Raw genomic sequence first — 4441 nt, forward strand, 5'->3', positions numbered from 1 at the left:
ATGAAAAATGTAGATATTGTTAATAGGAGTTAAACGATAAAAAGACAGTCTAAAATGGAACTCGTATGCGAAAGATATGGACGAAACTTAGTCCCTACTCTTCGAGTGCGGCGAATTCGATACAGTTATGTAAATCCGAGATAGAACGAGAATTAGCCGCGAGGTCTAAATGAAAGTTGTATTACTCATAAATACCAACGTGTGGATATAAATATCATCGAGAATAGAGCTCGTATGAGAAAAATATAGACGAAACTTAGTCTCTACACTTCAAGCGCGACAAATTCGATACAGTTTTGTAAATATGAGCTACAATGAGAATTAGTCGACGGGGTCTAAATGAAATCTATAGTACTTGTAAATACCAACGCGTGGATATAAAGAACATAGAAAATGGAGCTCGTACGCGGATGATACGGATGAAGCTTAGAGACTACTCTACGATAAAACCCTATAAATAAAGGGTGAATCCTTCATATTTCTCACACCTTTCACCATCTCTTTCTCTCTCTAAGCCCCTAACCTCCCCCCCCCCCCCCCCCCCGGCGCCTAAGCCTAGGTAAACCCTTATCACCCGAAGGAAGCCACGAGGCTCCCGGAGTCCCGATAACAAGGGTCTTTTTTGGTTCGGAAATGTTGCTCCAAGCGAAGCCCGATTTTCGAGAAAACCCGTTGTAAGTGAGCTACGTCTACGCTATTTTTCATATAGATTTCAATTAATTAGAGTAACATTATTAGGACCTTATGGTAATTATTTGGCATATTATTATGGGTTATATTAGTGTTGTTGTAATATCTTTTTATCCACTCGCGGTGCAGGGAAACTAGTTTGGAGGGCCGCTTGGGTTGCTGGATTCAGAAGTGCTATATGCCAAAATGATCCTGCCCTCAGGTGTTTCATACCTGTACCCTGTCTCTACATAGTGGATGAAGAGTATTGTTTAACGCTTATATAATAGTACTAATAGCTAGACTATTAATTAGTCTCGATAAAACGTTAGACTAAACTCTAGTGGTAATGGTACTAGGTTTTGTCGAAGGAAATTGTTTTAAAGTAAAGAAAGTGTTGTCCGAGAACCGCATCACCACCTTATCAGGTGAGTGCATGGTCCCTTTCATCTTACACATAGATATGAAGTATTTAATATAAATTACGTGTGATGATTGCATAATTACTTTCATCTTACACATAGATACAGAGTATCTTATATAAATTACGTGCTATGTGTGCATATTATTTAATTAATTGTTGTCTATGTTGGATGAATGATTTTATACATGCTTCAAATGAATTAAACTGTATATTTATTTTATATATACAAAATATGTTAGGTAAAACATGGGTAGGTGAAATATGAGTCGCATGATGAGATAAAAGGTGATATAGACCATGAGATAATGGTGAAAGGTGAACAATGAGAGAAGCCTTTTACCCAAATGACGAACCCGTCATCTAACATAGTATGGATGACAACCACAAACTATTCTAGAAAGTCCAGCTAACACTAGCAGACTCGCAACCTGTACGTGTTGTGAACGATGTGTTCACCCGGTGTACTCTAAACCTTGGCGACTATGCAGACTTAGTGCTTAAACGTTGGCGATCATGCAGACTTGATGCCTAAACCCTGGTGACTATGCAGACTTAGTACCTAAACCCTGGCTACTATGCGGACTTAGTCTATGTTGTATAAACCTGGAGATTATGCATACTTAGTGCCTAAACCCGGTGACAATGGACTTCGTGCCAATTCCTTAGGATAATCCTTAGGAATAAATGAACGAGGAATAGTTGATTTTTAGGGTAGATCCTTAAGAGTAAAGAAGATAATGAGGATGGGTAATTAGGTTGATTAATTGTTTGAAGATTAAACATAGTAATTATATTATTGTGGGTTGAAAACCCTATGTACTCACCAGGTTTCCCAACCTGATCCACTCAGTTTATTTATATCATAGATGATTATATGAAGTCACATTACACTGAGAGATTAATGAGATATAAATCACTAGTGATAATGAATGTAAGTTCTGTTTATGCTTATGTTTCTGTATTGGCGATAACATCCCAAATGTTTTAAAACGAATAAAAATATTTTTTTTCAGAAATGCCTTGATAACGTATTTATCATGTTTTACTGGGAACAAATTCCGCAACATTTTTATTAAAAGAGGTACTCTGGTTTTTATAAAGTATAAACAAAATCGGTCTTTTCTAGTCGTGAAAATGAGGATGTCACAGTAGGTATCAGAGCATTAGTTTAAGCGAATTAGGAATAAGGATTTATTTCTAGAGTTAAACTTAGAATTCTAAGCGGTGATTGTGAAGAGTGTGTCTAATATATTTTAGGAAGTACACTTGAATAGACATAAGCACTATCTTAATTAGGGAAGATGCCTAAGATGCTTTTATGTGCTTAATAATTTTTGATGCTTTATGCTATCGTTTGATCGGATCTATGGTCTGTTTCCGATCGGATCTGGAAATTTTATGTATTTAGATTTCTAAACATTTAATTACGATATTAGAATTGGCATATAATTTTTCGAGGTAATAAGGAGGAATACGCGTCTAAACCTTCCTCTATCTTTATTCTCGTCTCGATACACCAAACGAATGCTTTGGTGTGCAGAACATCATGATGAAGACTCATAGTGAATTGAGTAAATGGAGGAAATGAGAAGGCTTACGATACTGAATGATACATATCGGAAGATATCGTAAGAGTGATATCTTGCCTTTAGAACGTGTCTAATAAATAACATGTCTAGTATGGGAGAAGTACATGTTCGATTAGTAGAGAGAAAGATTTTTGGTATAATCTATGAAGTTATCCCATTGTCTGACATTTCCATCACCAACCGAGTTGAAGCAGAATTGATGATTGAAGATACATATGGAAGAAGTCCTAGTAGAGTCTAGGGAAAATTATATGATTGTTTGGACATATTTGAATGTGTTAAAACTGATTTTGTGATAATAACTTGGAGAACTGCGAGACAATACTTGGGACGAGTATGAGTAGGTGTGAATGATAGTAGAGGCTTATACTACCGGAAGCACAAGACTCGCACTTGGATCAGGAAAAGTCACAAGGTTACCAAGAAGCTAGTAATTGATTCCGTTTTGTTTGTGTATTTTGTTACCATTGTTTTGGTAATGACTAAGAAGATGATTGCTATTCCGACCCTAGTGGTCTTGTGAAATTGAGTCTGACTAAGATAATTATGTTACCTGGTTCAGAGAACCAAGTTCGATGAAGCATCTGACCTAAGCCAGAAGATTGGGGTGAAAGATAATCGAAGCAATCAATAGAAGTTCCGCGATCGTTGTTAAAGTAAGAAGCTTGTAGCTAGAAGTGTTGCATGCTAGAATATGATTATCTCACATTAGAACATGAAAGAAGGTATATTCCTTTCTAGAATTTGACTCTAAGAGGCCCGAGTCTAAGCATTGCATCATACGATGAGAGGTCATTAGAACATGACCCATCGGTCTGTTATGATAGTCGAAGTAAATTTTGTTTACGAAGGATCAGGAGTTTCCAATAAGGATCATGATTGTAACTCGAAGGTTACAATTGAAAGTCCAACATCGTATGAAGAGCAGATGTAAGATTAAGCACCGCCAATAGTCAAGAACTCCAACAGTTAAATACTCATTTGAAATGACATAAGAGTTACGATTATTACCTAGGATGAAGAGATAACATATGGAGTCATTATACAAGCATTGTTTTGTTGATGATTCTGGGACGTAATCATCCTAAAGGGGAGATAATTGTAACGTCCGCAGATCCGGGCTAGTCAATTTAGAAGCAATAAGTGTCGAAAATTACTTTTCAACAAAAGATTATTTAGAATAAATAATCTTAACCAAGTTGTAGAATATGTCTCAAGGTTTCCATACGTATAAAGAACGTCGAAATCTGAGTTATAACGAAGAGGATATGACCCGTCAAAGTTTTACAGCAAAACCGACACGACACCGGGAATCATAAAAAGTGAATTTACGATAAAATACTTTCTAGCCTTAGCAATCTAAATAAAAGTCGTAGTATATGTTATATCGATAGCGTGCATAAAAAGAGCGTCAAAATCTGACTTTGTATGAGGAAGTTACGATTTTTCTAAGATTTAGCAAAACAATGCACACCCCGGAAATTCGAATTTTAGATCGGTCGATTTTTAGCTAAAATAATCTAAACGATAACTGAATATATTGTTAATAGGAGTTAAACAATAAAAGACAGTCGAAAACGGAACTCGTATGCGAAAGATATGGACGAAGCTTAGTCCCTATTCTTCGATCGCGACGAATTCGATACAGTTTTGTAAATCCGAGATAGAATGAGAATTAGCCGACGAGGTCTAAATGAACTTTGTAGTACTCATAAATACCAATGAGTGGATATAAATAACATCGATAATAGATCTCGTA

The sequence above is a fragment of the Lactuca saligna genome, chromosome 2, assembly GCF_052625555.1.
Source record: "Lactuca saligna cultivar CGN05327 chromosome 2, ASM5262555v1, whole genome shotgun sequence".
Taxonomy (NCBI): domain Eukaryota; kingdom Viridiplantae; phylum Streptophyta; class Magnoliopsida; order Asterales; family Asteraceae; genus Lactuca; species Lactuca saligna.